Source organism: Canis lupus, chromosome 14 (assembly GCF_048164855.1).
Source record: "Canis lupus baileyi chromosome 14, mCanLup2.hap1, whole genome shotgun sequence".
Classification (NCBI taxonomy): domain Eukaryota; kingdom Metazoa; phylum Chordata; class Mammalia; order Carnivora; family Canidae; genus Canis; species Canis lupus.
Window position 1 is genome coordinate 21350706 of NC_132851.1, and position 19641 is coordinate 21370346.

At 41.4% G+C, this 19641-nt stretch overlaps 1 protein-coding gene across 1 annotated transcript in view; it reads right to left on the bottom strand.

The window, feature by feature from the left end:
* The window catches only part of SNTB1 (syntrophin beta 1), a 231901-nt gene that overhangs the window by 68993 nt on the left and 143267 nt on the right, over positions 1 to 19641 (bottom strand). The gene's annotated exons all lie outside the window — the stretch shown is intronic.

The following is a 19641-nucleotide window of genomic DNA, read 5'->3' on the forward strand; positions in this document are numbered from 1 at the left end:
TGGTTGTACCCCTTTTCACTTTTCTTAAAATGGAGTTTGGACACATGAGAGTGACTTGCCTAGGTCACACAGCTAGTAACTCACAAAGCCAGAGTAACTAAGTCTTCTTTAGCAGAGTATAAAGGGGTGATTCTCAAACCTTAGTGTGCATCAGGATCTTCTGGGCAGGACTGGCTGGAAATCCATATTCCCAGTCCCTCACCCCCTGGAGTGATTCTGATTCAGCAGCTTAGGGGTAGGACCCAGAAAGCTACATTTTTACCTAGCACCATTCTCTCTCTGGGCGGTTCTTTTTTTTTTTTTTAAGATTTTTATTTATTTATTCATAGAGACACAGCTAGAGAGAGAGGCAGAGACACAGGCAGAGGGAGCAGCAGGCACCATGCAGGGAGCCTGATGTGGGACTCGATCCCCGGTCTCCAGGATCACGCCCTGGGCTGCAGGCGGCGCTAAACCGCTGCGCCACCGGGGCTGCCCCTCTGGGCGGTTCTGATGAAGCTCCGTACAACGCTTTAGAGAAACACCATAGTGCTGCTATTTGCTCACCAGAAGCTCAATCAGTGATGGTGAATGAAGGAATATAACATTTACTGACATTCATACAAAATAAGTATGAGACACTCTTCACGTCTGTCTCTACGTGGGTAAAGATGGGACATTATAATGGTTGAGACTGCTTTGAGAACCACGATGTTTAACACGTTCTAATGGGTTTCTTTACATCAGGGCTTCTCAGAGCCTTTAATATAAGCAAAATATTAATGGCAAAATATAACATTTACTTTAAAGTCATTTGGTCATGGATTCCATTCCTTCCTTTACTCTCACATGACCCCTTCAAAAAAACCCGGTAACCACAGAGTTTGGAGAACGGTGTCTTGAAAAATTAATAATCACTTACATTTATATGGGGCTCTACAGTCTACGAAGTGCCTTCAAATGCATAACTACCATTATCGTTTCCACGAGTGGATGCAGAAGCTCAGAGAGACTAGCAATAGGTCACCTAAGAAGAAAGAGCTCATAAAAGCAGTGTGATCATCAGAACTGGGTCCTTGGGTTTGGAGTCCACTGTTTTTCCAGGGCACCAACATGGGTACTCTTCTTTCCCATATAACCTTAGGGGTTAGGGGAAGCTATGCAATGTAGTACAAAACCATTTATCTTTCCCTTGCCTCAGTTTTCTCATCTGTAAAATGAAGCATCTGGAACAAATTTAAGAGAAGTACTTCACCCAAAGTCAAATAGCCATCTTTAGTAGCGTGGCTTTTACAACCAATTTTCATAGCTCCTTCATAGTCCAACAGATGTGTCTTGAACTAGGAACCAGTAACCGTGCCAGGAACTCTGGGTGCAATAAAAAGGCACAACTCCTTTTCTGGCACAGTATTATGTTTCACAGAATGTGCCGGTAGAAATGTTTGTGTGCAACTGCCTTTTGAAAAATTGCTTCTCAGACCAGAGTAGCCTGCCCTTTTGTACCCTGGCTCTGGCCTTGTCTCCTGGAAAAAAAAAAAAAAAAAAAAAAGGAACTAGACAACACAGCACTGCCTTGAAATATCACCAGTGTCCTTGTGGTCAGTGCCACATGGCCCTGCGTGAAAGTCTTAAATCTACTGTTACTCAATAGCAGGGCTGGAAGTCAGCTTCCCTTTGATAATAAAAGCTATTACCTGACTCTTTAAACATTTCAACTTTCCTTCCCATTTCACAGTTCATAAAGCACCTCTCTGATGTGGAGGGATTTTTTTTTTTTTTTTATTTAAGAGGAGACATAAGACAGCATGTTTTTTCCACCGCCTGATTGCTTATCACTTCCCATAAGCTACGAAATGGTGACTCTGCAACACAGCTTTTCTCACTGCTCACATCTGGTAAGACGCCAGGGCACTGGGCGTCTTGCTGCCCTCCTCCCAACTTCATCTCATTGTGCGTCTGGTGTTAGCATTGCCAGAGCCCGGCCTAATATGTACACCACGCAACTCATTAGCTGGATGTTAGTATCAGAGCCAAGAATCAACATGATGGATCCAACAATATGTTGGAGCTTGGGTCAGAGTCTCAGCTGAGGCTTCATCAAATGCAGAGGTCAGCAGCTTGGCATCAGCTCTAGAGCACGTACTGAGTGCAATGTGCTCCAAGTAGCCATTGGGGAAAGCGACAAATATGGAGCCTCATTAAAAACTGAGGGGAGGAAAAATCCTGTTTGCCGGACCCACGGGCCTTCACGGTTACCGATGCGCCTTTCTGCTCATATGAGGAATGTATTGGGTTTATCGCCAAACATATGAAAACGAGTGGCATTATCATATTTCCAGGAATCAAACCTGGAAATATCAAATCAAGGTGACCATTCACCATTCATCAGGGATCCAAGCAAGCAGCCCCAAGGTCAGGGTTAAAAGATTTAGAGCATGTCTCTAAATCCAACTGTTATTTCTATCCTTTGAATGACATAATCTGGTTTAAATCTAATGGAGGTAAAATGATTATAGCATGTGTTTGTTTCTCTTTATTTCCTCCCTCTCTTCCTTCCTTTTCTTCCTCTGTTCTTCTTTCTTTCCTACCAATTGCTTCCTTTAGCTCTTACTAAAGAGCTAGTAATAAACAGCTCTTTAAAAACTAACTGTTCTGGGGCACTTGAGTGGTTCAGTCAGTTAAGCAGCCGACACTTGGTTTTGGTTCAGGTCTTGACCCCAGGGTCCTGGGATAGAGCCCCACATCCGGCTCCCCAATCCGTGCTCAGTGGGAAGTCTGTTTCAGGATTCTCTCTCTCTCCCTATGCCCCTCCCCCTGCTCACTCATGCACTTGCTCTCTCTCTCTCTTTCTCCCCCTCTCTCAAATAAACAAATATATATATATATATATACATATATATATATGTATATATATATTTCTTAACAACAGGCATTTATTTTCTCATAGTTCTGGAAAGGCTGGACATCTGAGATCAAGGCGCCAGCATGGTTTCTGATGAGACCTTTCTTCTTGGCATGCAGATGGCTGCCTTCTTGCCATGTCCTTGCAGAAACTGGTCACTTTTCTATTTGTAGAGTTCCAGCCATTCTTTCTTTACATCTCGGGCTCAATTCATAGGTGTTCAGGATGGTCTGATAGTTATCTAGCTAAATTTAGGGGACCAGATGAAACGAGGACCCCTACTCTTCTGCCATCTTGTCTCTTTCCTCCCAAATAAATAAATCTTAAAAAAAAAACAAAAAACAAACCCTAACTGTCCTCCCCAGAGTGGGGCCTCTAATAGCACCCCCTAGCATATGTCATAAATACTGCTCGTGCACTTCCTATCAACCCTCCTGGAGGACAACAAACTTTAGTAGGAGCAGGAAAATTACATTCAGAAAGAAAGGCTTCCTCAGATCTCCCTACCTGTCATGTTTCTAAGTTATGATCTAATAGGACATTTTGGGTAGGACTGTCATGCTTTTAGTACCAGGTTTCCGTTTTGAAGGGTGAACAATGAGTACACACCACCAGCAGCTGGTGATTTGGGAGATGATTACCTAACCCAACATGGGTGTTTAAGATTGGCTTGAGTTTTGTAGGCCTCGTTTGAACAAGAAGAAACAAAACAAAACAAAATCTCCATGTTTAAAATCATAGAGCATGCAAGGCTCACATTTTCATAAAACCACTTAAAAATGAAAGGTCAAACTAATCACTCTGACACTGAGAATCAGCTTTCTTGTCAGTATGATTCAAAGAGGAGCTTTTATTCTCAATGATCACACCTTTCTTGGCAGAACCCCAATAAGCACTTTGCACCATGACAACCACGAGGCACGTACAACATCTCGGATGGTGTGTGTCCTTCGTGAAAGGGAATGTGGCTCATGCGGGGCCAGGTGGGCACACCTCTGAACCAGAACCAGGCACACCTGCACACAGGCATGTGTTCACTCATCAAGAGAACAGAACTCACTTGTGCCCTGATAGTCTAGAATCAGTGCACTCCCAGGAGCGCTAAGGGAAACAAACATGAAATCGCTTCATAAAGCCCAAATACAAATATTTCATTGTTGCCACGGTGTGAATTTTTGTGTCTCCCTAAAATTCATATGCTGAAAAACCTAATCCCTAAGGTGACAGTATTAGCAGGTGGGGCCTATGGGAGGTGATGAGGTCATGAAGGTGGAACCCACATGAATAGAATTCATGCCCTTATAAAAGAGATGCCACAGAGCTCCCTCACCCCTTCCTCCTGTGAGGACACAACACTGAGTCCGCAGTCTGCAAGACAGCCCTTGCCTGACTATGCTGGCACCCTGATTTTGGACTTCCAGCCTTCGGAACTATGAGAAATACATTTCTGTTATTTATAAGCTACCCAGTCTACAGTATGGTATTTTATTATAGCAGCCCAAACAGATCAAGACAATTGTTTATTATAACTTCGGTAGTTCATAAGATATCAAGGAAGAACATTTTTGTCGAGAGACACTGAAGTGTTCCCTTCTAAATCTATTTGGCTCTAATACATAAGGCCCCAGGCTATATTTCATAAGAAACAATATGCTACGGTTCTCCTGCTTTGTAAAAGGAAGTCATAAATGTGCAGATTTAGATTACTGGGTGAAGATGGAATTAATTAGTGAGACTCAGTAGAACTAAGAGTAGAACCTGGCCCAGTGGTAGGTACTCACAAATGTTGTTGAATGATTTTCTTTTTTAAAAGATTTTATTTATTTGTTCATGAGAAACACAGAGAGAGAGAAAAGGAGAGAAGCAGAGACACAAGCAGAGGGAGAAGCAGGCTCCATGCAGGGAGCCCGATGCGGGACTCGATCCCCGGACTCCAGGACCATGCTCTGGGCCAAAGGCAGGCACTAAACCGCTGCACCCAGGGATCCCTTGAGTGATTTTCCTTAAGAATTTATGCCATTCGACTTCCTTATGCGTTTTGGGTATGATGTCCCTGGGTCAGCCTCCGTTGGCACAATGCTATGCCCAGCTATATTCCAAGGCTCGACACTCACCTTCAGGTATCTAGCTCTGAGGAGCAGGAACCATTGTCTAAAGGGATGGAGGGTATGGAGCTGAACCAAACCGGGTGAAAGGGAAAAACCAAGAGAGCTGAGAATACATTCAGACCAAGAGGGATGCCCATGTGACTCTAACGCAGATTTTCATACTAAGAAATATTGTCTTTGAAGGCAATTCTAAAGAAGAATTCTAAAAATACAATACGGCAGCATATAAGTGAAGGTACAACCGCCTAAGGGTGTTGCTAAGAAAGACAGCATCACCTGAATATATATATTCAGTGCTCCAGCCACCCAAGATTAATAGCTGTTCTTAAATGAGGCCATGCATTATGTGCCTTGAAGCTTTTGCACACGCAATTTCTGCTACCAAGAAAGTCATCCTTTTCCTGATCTTTAAGATTCCACTTAATTCCTTTCTTAATCCTCCTAGGCCCAATTAGCAGATTTCTTCCTATGAGCCCTCGCAGGTTCAACTTAGAAATTTAGAATATGTATGTCTGCAATTCTTAGTTTCCACGTCTATATTTCTCATTTGTCTGTGAGTTCCTTGAGAACATCTTGGTATTTCCAATCCACTGCCTTGTCCATTATATCCATTATAAACAATCATCTAGAAGAACTCCCCTAGCTCCTTACATTCACAGTCCTCATTCCCTTTATAGCACTTGTATCTGGATTGTTTGTTTTCTTGCGTATCTTCCATCTCATCTGCCAAAATGTAGGCTCTACTGCAGTAAGGAACTTGTCTGATTAGCTCACTGCTTTATTCCCAGTACTTAAACCTGCTCACATATTATATGTACTCAAAGGTTATTTACTGAATAAATGAAGTGTAAGTACTAAGTAATGTTTATCAAGTGAATGAGCAAATAACCAATCACACATTTGTTTTTAAGAATCACTAAATTCCTTAAAAAGATACCCAACCCCTAAAAGATGAAGTAAAAACAGATTCCTGTGACAGTTCCATTCTGGATTTATAGCTGTTAGATTCTAGATAAAATTACCTTTTTTAGAAAAAAGATTTTATTTAGTCATGAGAGACACACAGAGAGAGATATGCAGAGACACAGGCAGAGGGAGAAGCAGGCTCCATGCAGGGAGCCCGATGCGGGACTTGATCCGAGGACTCCAGGCTCACGCCCTGAGCCGAAGGCAGACGCTTAACCACTGAGCCACCCAGGCGCCCCGAGATAAAATTATCTTTCAATCCAGTTATTCAAGGTAAAGCCATTAAGCTTGAAATGGAGGAAAAACAACATAGAAAAGTGTCCAATGGTGGAAAGCCAAGTGCCAGAAGAAGGGGACTTCTACAATTCTCAGATCTGCTTTCCCTGAATAATATTAAGGGTGCAGGGTGATGTTTCCAGAAATCTGAATGACTAGCAATTATTTTTAAGGTCCTGTTTATTACAAGAAAAATTTAAACATGGGGTGCCTGAGTGGTTCAGTCAGTTAAGTGTCTGATTTTGATTTTGGTTCAGGTCATGATCTCATGGTCCTGAGAATGAGCCTCATGTCAGGCTCTGAGCTGGGCATGGAGTCTGCCTAAGATTCTCTCTCTCTGCCCTTCCCCTGCCCCACTGGTGCATGGTGCATGCATCCATGTGTGCATTCTCTCTCCCTCTCTCAAAGAAAAAAAAATTTCAATATAAAATGGAGAAAACAACAAAATACAAATTTATATATTCTTTTTTTTTCAAATTTATGTATTCAACCTAACTTTGAATAAACACTTGTTCCTTCAACTTCTGATCTCTTCTAGGGAAAGGAAAAAAACAGGAATTATGAATACATTATTCCATATATTTGCTTGAAATTCATTTTTAGACCTTTAGTTATTTAAACTTCATAATTATTTATTGCTTTAATCATTTATATAAACTTTAAAAAGGTGTTTTTATAATTTATACTTGGTGAAATATGACATTACTCTACAAGGTTGATAATAGGGTCTTAGTTAAAATTATACATATTTATGAATTGTATATTTTGCTTACAGAGAAATTGAGATCGATTTACAGTTCAGTGTACTTACAACTTACGACCTCTTTCCCAGGCATCATGTAATAAGCTCCTTTATTTAAGGACATTCTTTGTGAAATTAATGGTTAAATACAAATCTTTTCACTTTTTTGAGGACCAACACAAGTCTGATTTTTTTTCCCCATCAAGCTTTCCCTAGAAACCACAATTTATACTGTTTTTTCCTCCCTTCCTCATTTTGGCAGCACTATTGTTAGGTATATATTTTTACTCAGTTTTCAATCTACCACATGCAGTAGATCTTTGGCCTTCATGGATTTAATACAGTTGTTACTGTGCGTGATCCTGAATGCTGATGACTTGCAGTCATTTGTAATTTTGCTGTGGGACAGTTCTGAACACGCAGGCTGACTGCCCTCCACAGACCTGTCACTGGGGGCTCTTCTTTCGGTTGACATCATTAAAGACACGCACACCATACGTGTACACTCTACTCTGTTTCTTTTTGGAAAATGGCCTAAGAACGCAAATGATAGTACTGATAACAAAAGTGATGGTTTTCTGCTGGAAAACAGAAATTAAAGCTAAATTAAACAACAAAATACTGATTTGGTAGCTCTGTGCCAATTAGGTAAGTAAGTCTGTAACTTGGTGAAAGGACCAGTGCAAATCCTTTTTACATTTAATAAAAGACAATAAATACATATGTTTTAGTAGAATTCACAGATTTGTGGATTTCTAAAGGCTTCAATATAAATCCCACTTCAAAACTATTGCTTAGAAAAGAGAGCTACCTTTCCAACAAAATGTGCAAGCTCAAGAGCTGACTGCTGCCTTCTACTGCTTTCAATTTACTGCCTGCTATGTACCAGGCCCTGTGCCAGACATCAACATGAAATATTTCATTTAAAGCATAGAAATTCTCTTTTGAGGTATTAATGTCTTTTTTTATAGACACAAAGGCTCAAAGACTTAAAAAAAAAAAAAAAAGAACTTGCATATCATCACTTAACCAGTAAGCAACAGAGCAGGGATTAAAATCCAGGTAGGTCCCCATCCAAAGTCCTGCTCTCCCTTCTATATCCTGCTTCATCACAACCCTCACCCTGCCTCCTACACATTCATTCAGTTAGTTCTTATTGGATTTATTTGCCTCCAACCTTATTCCCAGGTTCCCCAAATTTACCTTAGCTAAAATTAAGATATAGACAATGACAGTGCCCACTGTGTTCACACACACACACACACACACACACAGACTAAGGGTGTTTGTGTGTTCTGAGCACTGACACTATTGACTTCAGGTTGTCTTTGTGTTGTGTGTCTGTGTTGGGATATCTGGGTACACAAAACAAAATGTTCATCTGAAGTTTTTGTGAAACACAGACATGCCTACATGCTGCACCTTCACTGATGGAGTCCCCCGACACATTTTTTTCCCAATACCTCTGATAAAGATTGAGTTGATTTGCATTTCTCCCTTTCAAACCCATTACTGCTAATGAGCAGAAGGCAGCCCTAAAGTAGATGGCTAACTAGGGAAAAGGAGATATAGTAAGGAGTCTAGCGAGCCTGTAACTGAGAAGAATCAGAGTATGGTTCACACAAGATTTTGTTTGTAAGAAGAACCAGAGTATGGTTCACACAAGATTTTGTCTGTACGTGAAGCAAAGAAGAAATGCGGGATGGGGCAGTGTGGGGTAGGGGAGGGAGGATGGAGAGGTAGATGAACCCCACAGCCACATGTATTGTGAGCCAAAATAAAGTCTCTTGACTGACAAGTGTAATAAAAGCATTGCTCCTGCTATTCTAGAAGTCTCTCATGACAAGTGTGCCTTCTAATTAGGGCAAGAGAGGCCTTGGTCAGTGGGTCATCATGACCAGAAAACAACTCTCCTCTGGCCTTCTTCTGATGCTCCCCAAGGTGCCACTCTTTCATTCTCTTATTTTCTCAGAAATCTCTTTTATCCTTTGATCTTCTCTAGAAGGTACTCCTAATCTCTATCCCAACTCCCATCTCACCAAAGTTCCAGACCAGCAGGCTACCACAACCCCCAGTGGCAGAACAGCAATGAAAGGACTGTATATTTGCATGATTCTCAATTGTTCTTAGGACACTTTACATGGATGGAGAGGTGGAGAGGTGCAAATTATGCCCTAGGCCAGAAATCAGAGACGTGTGAATTTTAGTCTCACATTTCATGCAAACTAGCTACATGATTCTAGCTACATATCAAGTAACATAAAATGGCCAATTCATATTCTGTTATTTTTTTTTTTTTGGTCCCTCCTAGCTCTAGAGCTCTGTAAGAATCTGATTTTCAGAACCCATGGAATGAGTAAGGTGTGCATCTGAATTCTGTTATTTACTGGGGGCAACAGCAACTAGCCACCTGAGTCTAGAGCTTTCATTTTCTGACTTCTAATTGAGTGTTTTCCTCATTAGGAAGGATGATAAATTCATAAAACATAATAGCCAATCAAAGACCTCATGGAAAATGCAGAAAATTGACACTTTCAAATAAGGAAATCCCTAAGTTATACTGAGTTCATAGTTCGAGAATGCTCATGTGGAAAGATGTTTTTTTAGAACCGAGAAATGAGGGCCAGGTGCCTGGGGCTGCTCCTTCCCTCTTCCAACAAAGCCATGTTGAACATTCAAAGTGAGATTGTACTTTATTCTCAGAGAATTCTATCGCAGTGTCTACTGGTAACATGGAATATGTTTCTGGCAACTACCACTAGTCCACTGACTCACTCATTTGACAACATAAGACACTGTCTAGACGCTGGAGGAACAGGCTTAAATAAGAAATGGCCACCTTTATCTGCAAGGTTGTATACCTGAATCATTATGAAAGGCAAATGAGTAAGTGTAATTCTGAAAATCCTGCTTGACCTCTGACATTCCATAAAGACCCTCATCTTCATCTTGACTCAGGCCCTATGTCAATATAGATGTTCCTAAATCAGATTCTAGAACACTGAATGCATCTGTATTTCTTCCTAGTTCTATATAAAATCAATAAAGGACTTCAAACTTAATCACTTTGATTCAGCTTCCAAAACCTGAAAATACAAACTTGAAAGAGTTTCACGATGAAAAATGAAACATGTTAATTTGCATTCCATTTGCAATATTACAGCCTAGTCCTATTAGAAGTCATAAAAAGCCCAAGCCAAAAATGTGAGGCTGCAAAGGGACTCTGCAAATGACAATGGGAATTTCAAAGCATTAAAAAATAATTCTTCTGTGGTCAAAGGGACGAAAGTTATGAGTACATGCCAAGGTGAATTACCAGAATTTGAATATAGTTGTAAATAAAAGGAAACTTCTAGGTGGTGGCTATAGGCATCTGCACGTCACAGACTGGCTACTGTCTGTATCTCTTTGCCATTTGAAGATCCTATATACATGGGCTGGAATGTTTTTTTCCCACATGAACACACCAATGATTACAGTAGATATTATTGGTTTTCTGCCAAAAATCAATTCTAGGGCTGGAGAATTCAAACTTGACCTGATGTGAATAATGACTGCCCACAGTATAAGCTGCCTCTTCCTCTAGAGAACTGGCCCTGGCAGACAGAAGTGGCCTCTCTTTACCTGCAAAGTAGTCCATAGCCAGGGGCTGAGCCCTACAGGGATATAAAATCCCAACTCCAAAGCATAAGGTGGAGGGCTCTGTGCTGGCTTTCATGCTCCAGATCCCTCTGTGGGGTTGGGATGAGGCTAGACTCTAGCTGATACCACATCTTTGTTTAGCTTCTTTCTCCTACTTCTCTTGCTTTACCCATTGCCTTTCAGATTTCTCCCGAGTGTCCTCCTTCATTAAATCCCTCCCCAAGAATCTCCCTCTCCAACTAGTCTTCTTTTTTTTTTTTAATTTTTATTTATTTATGATAGTCACAGAGAGAGAGAGAGAGAGAGAGGCAGAGACATAGGCAGAGGGAGAAGCAGGCTCCATGCACCGGGAGCCCGACGTGGGATTCGATCCTAGGTCTCCAGGATCGCGCCCTGGGCCAAAGGCAGGCGCTAAACCACTGCGCCACCCAGGGATCCCTCCAACTAGTCTTCTAACGAATCCCAAGACACTGATCAATGTAGTATAAGGCCTAAAACTTCATGTGCTACTTTGACATCTTTGAGCCTCCCAGGGCTCCTACTATCATCCAAAATGCCCACCACCCTAGATCCCTGTACTCTCTGTAGGCCTTAATCTAATGGGTTTTACTTCTCTGACAGCCTGTAAAATGATTCACACAAGCCAATCCCATACTCCCATGGAAACCAGACAGCATCTCACCCACTTGTTACTACAAGGCCTGTCCCACAGTCCCGGCTGTTTCCCTCTGCCCGCTAGTAAACCCTACATGGTCCTGCAAGGCTTGTAGCATCCTCCCTAGGCTCTGAGTTAATAGGGCTAATGAGCTACAGCCAGGCTCCTCTGTCCAGTGTTTGGTGTCATGGGCTCTGCTGTCTCCTGTTCCTTGTGGTAAGGATCTGTCCCTCACCAACAGGGTGAATAGGAGGCGATCAGAATAATCAAATAATGGAAATCAACAGTAAAATCCTTTTTTCTTTACTAAAGGGGGGTTCTGGAAAGATCTATCTCATAAAAGTAAGGCGATCTGCAATGATCAAGAAGATGAAGTTTGGCAGAGTGTGCTGGCCATGCAACCAGGCACAGGGAGCTATTTCAATCTTGAGTTCTACACACCTCTCCAAAGAGATCAAGCAGGGCTCAAATGAATTTGTGGGAATCAGCCTATGAGAACAAAATGTACATGCCCTGTTTCTCTTATATGGGCAGTGCTGATGTGTCCACCTTGGGCGCTGGCTAACTTGCACTGTGAAGCCACGCAGAAAAGTGGGCATATTTCCCTGCTTCCCTTATAGCTGCCTCTCTAACACCCACCTAACCCAATTTTAGATCCCTGATATTTCAGAGAATGCAACATGGGGACAATGTGAATTACATTTACACTGGCACATTTACTTTGAACACTTGTAGTGAAAGACTAACAGGATGATAACCAAGCTGTTGCCGGGTTTTCCTCCGTCTTGCTCCATCTCAAAGGTGATTCACTCAGGAACTTGATGACTGCCTTTTAAAGCAGCACAACAGGCCCATTAGCACTTAATTGCATTAACAGTCTGTGTTTCCTAGCCTAACAAACAGTCTTGATTTAGGGATGATGCAAGTCAGGGATAGCCTGGACAGTAGTTCTATTTCTATTTATCAGATGGGAGTTCCCTCAGGTCAGAGACTATTTTCTCCCTGGAAGAAGTGGTGGGAAATTCCTACGTAGGTGATTTTTAGGCAGATGGTGGAGCTGATATATTTAGAGGCTCCAGAAATATCATTCCCTTAATTACACTGTCAAGATCTTGATTACCGGCAGCCTGTTTTACTCAGGCCAGGGCTATTTTACATTTGCATTTGAGATTCCTCTAAGATAGCTGGGCAATGCAGCTACAGAATGAAATTACTTGGTTGGTTATATTTACATGGAATTTGGAGGAATGAATAAATTGCTATTGTTGGAACTGAAAGTTAATGATGGTCTAGTGAATTATGTGAGGATACAGGGAAAATATTGTGATAGATGGGAGATGGATAGAGGTGGATGGATGGAGAGAGGGATGAGATAGAGATGGATAGGATAGATAAACAGATATCAGGTGAGATGGACAGATGGAGAGAAATAGTTCTGCCTTTGCACAGGAGTGCTGGACAATACAAAACGACTGTGCAAGCTGAAACCATGTTAAGTGATCTCAACCACTTGGAAAAATTAGTATTGTTCTCTGGATGTTCACATTTTTTTAATTAAAAACTGCCTGTCAGTTGTAAATATATGGGGAAATGAAAAAATAGTAAAACCTATTTACTTAGTAATTTAGCCCTTAAAATATTAGAAAGATGGAGAATTAATGTGTTTTACTTGTCAAAAATTCGAGACTGGTGTGAACAGTGTTTGTTGCCTTCTCTTCATCATAGAACTTAGGATTCTGAGTAAGCGTCTTTTTCATGCCTTGACAAGCCAGCCCACTCCTTTCTAAGTCTAGATCAGCCAGCAACATTTTATCCTTTCTACTTTCAGTATTGTGAAACGTATCTGAGAATTCCCAAGCTATGAAGCTTCTCACTTCTTCTGGGGCATCTTCATCCTTTCTTCACTGATTTCTGGCTGCTTATCAAGAGTCTCTTGAATAGCACCAGCACTTATGCTCCCATGGTCACCTAGTTCTTCTATAATTTCATTTATGTTTGATCTGAAGCTCACTTCCATAATTATTATTTTATCATACTTCCATTTTACCATACTCCCATCTTTTTTGTACAACACCCCCTTTCTATTATCCATTCTTATAAAATGTCACAGATTTATCACCAGGAAACAAGGAGGAAACACCACTACCCACTTTGCAGTCTGTGTGTGAATGAATAGACATGTGGTGACCGATCACTGACAGATTGGGAGAAAAGTCATGTGCTTGGTCACAATATGATGCACATTGGCTATTTGCACAGTGACTTTCTGAATGAAAAGCTGACAGCAAAGTTTGTACTTTATAAAATTACTTACAGTTAATATACCCTAGTAACTGAAATTTGAACTGCGTTATTGAGAAATTGGGGATATATACTTAAACCATGATAACTGAATTCATAGATATTGGAAACACTCAAAGCAAGGCCAACTGTGTGTGTGTGTGTGTGTGTGTGTGTGTGTGTGTCTGTGTGTATTTTAGTCTTTCCTAACCTGTCCTATCAAACACATTTCAGTCTTTGTTGCACCTGTTCCTTGGGCTTCTGTAGTACAAAACAGGAAGAAAGAGGAGAAAGGCAGAGGATTATTGTGTGGACTATAAGGCTGGGACCAGCCAAAGAGGTGTAGTTGAATGACATAATCAAGAATGGATACCAGAACAGAGAAGAGAGAATCTCTTCTTGAATCTCCTCTTCTTGAATATTTTCTTCTTGGATCTCTTCTTTTAAAGGGTCATGGAAGAAATGAAAGCAGTTCAAGATTCAGAGGGAAGCGGGTAAGAGAGAAAAGATTTTAGTAAGGGCTGTGCTAATAGGGGGTGCTCCTGGTATGTGAGCACCCCCCACCCCCCCACCGCTATCGGCTGAATACCTTCCCTTCCAAATTCATATGCTGAAGCCCTAATGTGATGATATCTGCAGTGGGCCTTTGGGAGGTAATTAGGTCATGAGGGTGGAGCCCTCATGATAAGGTTAGAGTCCTTATAAGAAGAAGAGGGATCCCTGGGTGGCGCAGCGGTTTGGCGCCTTCCTTTGGCCCAGGGCGTGATCCCGGAGATCCGGGATCGAATCCCACATCGGGCTCCCGGTGCATGGAGCCTGCTTCTCCCTCTGCCTGTGTCTCTGCCTCCCTCTCTCTCTCTCTCTCTGTAACTATCATAAATTAAAAAAAAAAAAAAGAAGAAGAAGAAGAAGAGAGAGAGAAAAAAAAAGAAACGAGCTACCATTGCTCTATTTCTGCCTTGTGAGGAAACGACAAGAAGACTGTCTATAAATCAGAAGAGCTTCACCAGTACTCAATTCTGATGGCACCCTGATCTCAGACTTCCAGCCTCCAGAACTGTGAGAAACAAATTTCTGTTTATGAGTCACCCTGTCTATCATTCTGTTTAATCAGCCTGAGCTGATCAAGACACCCTTTATCTTCATAAAGACAAATAAGATTTGTCTCTTAGTTCTAAAACCATGCTTTTGGTATGTTTTACCATTTTGACTCTGGATTCTGGTGGTCTCATGCATATAGACACATGTTCCCTGGGTCCCTTTCATTAGCTCAGCTTGGTGGAAAATTCTGGACTTAAGAGTTAGAAAGAAGGGCTCACACTTTCTCTGCCACCCACTGGAGGAGTGAAGTTACTCAACTTCTGCAAGTTTGCCTTATAGGATAGGAATTATTTAAAGAACAGTGCCTGAGACAGACGAGGAGGCACACAATAAATACAAATTACCAACTTCCCTTCCTCCAATAACACCCCGGGAGGCACAGCCTATATAAATGTTCCCATTTTTAAAAATCTGAAGTGGAAATGAGGAAAGCTGAGAATTGAATTTGCAGCTCAGGGTTCACAACTGGGTTTTTTGTTGTTGTTGTTGTTTCCCTGTGTTGTGTTGTGTTTTTAATCAAACGAGAAATAGTTTGCGAACTAAGATAACAAAGTAAAGCAAAGGCAACATCTGGTGAACAGCAAAAAACAGAATCCAACAATTCTGTCATCCCCTGTTTATTACTGTTTCTCTAAGTAGCAAGAGAGTCAGAACTTAGCTTATTTTTCTTTTGTCTGAAAGTGGACCATTGAAAACATCTCAGTAATAACAACTGTAAAAAGATTAAAGAACAAGGACTTAAAAGCCATGTTTGGGGCTGTGGGATAGATTGGGGCTTGTAAGGAGGTAAAAGGTTTAAGGCCTCCTTTTACCTGTAAGGAGGTAAAAGGTTTAAAGCCAATAAGAACAAGGGAAAGATCACATTGGTACATCTGACCGATCTACAGGTGAGGGTGCTCGCAGGAAAGCAGCACAGGGCCTGTGACTCTTACTGTCATGGTTCAGAGGTCCAGGAAGTGAAGGAGACCAAAAAAAAAAAAAAAAAAAAAAAAAAAAAGCCCCAGCTCAAAGGCTGTTGGCCCAGTGTTGACCTTGATACGGTAGGGAGTCCACAGAATGGCTATGAGAGTAGAAGGAAAGATTAAAATCAATTGCAATGGATAAACTGCAGTAGATTCTTTTAAAAATTAAAGAAACAATGATATCACCACATTGTTCCACTGTCTAATTATTCCTATACCTTGATTTAGATAGAGTACAACTCAAGATAAAATACTTTCCATTCTCTGGGTCCCAGATTCCTCATCTGTACAAAGAGGTCAGTTTAGACCACTGACGTATTTCAGGCTGCTGTAACAGAATACCATACACTGGGTGGCTTAAACAATAAATATTTATTTCTCACAGTTCCAGAGGCTGGAAGTGTAAGATCAGGGTGTCAACATGGGGTTCTGGTGAGGGCCCTCTTCCTGGCCTGTGGAAAGCTACCTTCTTGCTATATCCTCACATGGTGGGGAGAGGGTGCTCTGGTCTCTTCTTCCCCAATAAAGGCACCAATCCTAACACGGGCACTCTATGCTTATGACCTCATCCAATCCTAATTACCTCCCAAAGGCCCAACCTCCAAATACCATCACATTGAGGATGAGGGCTTCAACATATGGATCTAGGGGGGACAGAACGTTTAGTCCCTAGCAATGACCTCTGAGTCTCTTCTCTCTGATACTGTACAAAGGTTCCCCATTGCCCACCAAATCAAATTCAAGTCATCTGTCCAGCTTTCAAGATCTTCCACAATTGGATGCCTATCCAAGGCACCAGGTATGTTTGATGAACCTTCACCTCCCTTTAGACCAACCTCTAGTGTGCCTTCACCACAAGCTGTATTAATCCATTATCTCCACTTTTTCCCATGTTCATTCTCCTCTCTTGGAGCACACTGAACTCTCTCCATTGCCTCAAGGACTAGCCATTTTGTGGGAGCCATTCTTCCAGTCCTCAGATCATCTCATGGGAAAGGATGGAATTAATATAAAGTTTTCCTCCTGTGTAGTATAGAGGAGGTATTAGGATTAGCACAGACAGGATTTTAAACGGGAAGTTGTTGTTGTTGTTTCATATTGTTTTAGATCATGTAAAGACCAGTTCTAAAAATTTGAAATTAAATTTAATATGTACAAATCATGTCCCAGAGCTGCTATTATTAATCACAAAATCAAAGATTAACAGAATAGGAAAAGACAAAGGACATCAATTTAAGGTAAATTACAGTTGAATATATATAGGATCACACTTTATATCTTTACAAATACCAAGCAAATTCTCTGATATTTGTGATATTATAAGAAGGCCACAGTATTAAGGATTTGCCATTCATTGTAACATTTTGCTGAAAACCATTTGTATGCCTCCACACTAGGATTCAGTATTAAATATTTAATCAAAAAAGATTCCAGCTTGGATTTTTTTCCCTAGGACTTGATCTATGGTAATCTTTTGAGAAGTTCTGAAGCTGAAGGAAATAAAAGACATTCTTGCTTTTGATAACTGTCCATGGTAAGTCATTATTGCTATTAGGAATACAATGCATAATACAATTTGAAGAAACATATGTAATGGTTACCTGAAATTATAAGAACAATACTATTCTAAATACAAAAAGAGTTTTTTATGAGCCTTTATTACTGCTCCACGGGAATGCCTAATAATGTGTCTATTGATAATTTGGGATAAGCAGACAACTTATAAGTGAGAAAATGGAACCTCTGGGAAAAATTTCAACATCATTAATAATGACACAATGGTATTTTCCAACTATCCAAATGGTAATGAAGTTTGTGTTAAAAGAGATGAAAAAAAAAAGAAAAGAAAAGAAAAAAGAACTTCCAGTTGTTGAGAGCATCTCAGTTACTTGGAGGTGGAGAGATGTGTGTGCTGGACAGCTCCCTTTGCCCCTCCAGCTCCAGTGTCCACTCTTTTCCACCCTGCTTGTGCCTTTGGAGACAGAGCTTATCAAAATGCATCAATGGGGCTCCCTTGTCTCTGGCTTCCAATCAGCCTCCCATACTGGAGATACCAGCAGAAGATCAGTGGAAGAATGGGGGTCCCAGGGGTTGTGCTTCCTTCCCAAAGACCAAAGCTCTTAGTGGTGGTTCTTTTCTACAGCTACAAGTCTTCCCAGCTTCAGGTAACTGCTCCTTTTCCTTGCCATTTCAGATTAAGGGGTGGCAGTGGCCTCTTGCTGTTGTGAGATCTGGAGTGCTTCTCTATCTCTTCTTGATTTTCCTTACCTTGACCACACCTTACAAATTAACCCTTCATTAAATCCTTTCCAGTCATCACTTTTGAATTTGCCATCCACTTCCTACCAGCACCCTGAAATCTCCAGAATATTTGCCAGTCTACTCAGGCCGCTCTCCAAGCAAGGACATCTTTCATCCCAGTCTTCTCCTCCTCCTATAGCAGGTAATGCCTGTTGCTCTGCCCTCCCCAGAATCCATTCAGTCTGTTGCTGGCACAGCAGCCAAACTTTCCATTAGAGAACCACCTCTCTTTATCTCTCAGTGCACATGTCTTGGATGACGTTGATCTCAGTACAACACAAGGCTGAACATCTGATCTAAGTCAGTTTCACTGGGCTTAATCTCAGGACTTCTGTTGGAACTATGGCAGCAAAGAGGCCTTTATTTAGTGACACAGGTGACCCTAATGGAAAACATAAGCCTGGAACTGTTGGACCAAGGACGAAGGCTTGCCTAAATGTAAACCAATGAAGTGGGCAGGGAGAAGCAGGCCTAACATCATTATTTGGATCCCTGGATCCCACCATGCCTGAAGCTGATATGTGGGCACTATTCTCAAAAGTAGTTCTTCCCTTTTCTTGCTCAAGCTGAGTTAAGCTCTCTGTCATTTGCTGTGGGATAGATCCCTCTCACATCTGGCGGAAGTAAAAAGTAGAGTATTAGAACCGACTTCTAAAATGACATCATCCAGATTTGCAGTATTGTTTTCGTCAAGAACCCCAGAATGTAGGTCAAGAGAAGCTACCTGCGGTTTTTGTCTATTATGCACCTAGTGCTACCACCACCTGCATTGTCTCTCAGATTTCATTGAAATCTGTGAGAGATGGGACAACACCAAATCAAACAGCGCACTCTGTGTTGACTTTTGTGACCTGAACTGGTGCAAACAAAGAACAATGATGGAAAACAGCCTAATGCTGTGCTCAAACATTATTTCCAAGGGCTGTTTGACTGGGCCTTCTCAGATGACATGGTTCACTGGCAGGAAAACTGTTTATTGTGACAATCATTATTCCCATTTACCCCCTATTACAATGTGAGTCACTGGGAGGTCAGACTGTTCCAAAAGCCCAGTGTTCCTGAGCACTCAGGTTCAAGTTCAAGGGGCAGCAAACAGGTCCAGGGACAATGGCAAAGGCTCAAGTCTTTGAAATGAGGAGAAGGGTTAACTCCCAACAGATTGCTGCAAAGTGAGTTTTATTATCTTCAACGTATCATGTAACTTGGGAAGAGAAATCAGAGTGACAGTGTTAACATGACCCGAGGTCCTTTCCACAGTAGCTGTTTTCCCTGAGAACAAAGATTAAATCTTCATTCATCCTTATACACTTCACTCCTGCCTAGTACTGTGTGCCTTGCACAAAATAGGTACTCATGAATGATGACCTTTCCCTGACCCCAGGGCCTACTGGCTTAAGAATCCAGAAAAATAGAAGGTAATACATCAAAAGAGTCTACACCTGGTAGTTACTAAGGACTCCTTGCTGCTATTGCTCCTTTTTGTAAATGAACATAATTATGTTATTAATAAGCAGGTTCATGAAAACTCACAGAAACCCCCATTTTCAGCAACCTTTTCAACTTCCTTACCTCACAAGGCAAAAGCTCCAATGTGTGTTTAGGTTATTTTTCCTGATCTTCGTATGTGTGACAAACTACCCAACCTCTCACTCGTTCATCTGTTCAACAAACAATCTGTGACCACCTACAGTTTACAATGTACTGGACTATAGGTGGGGGAATCAAAG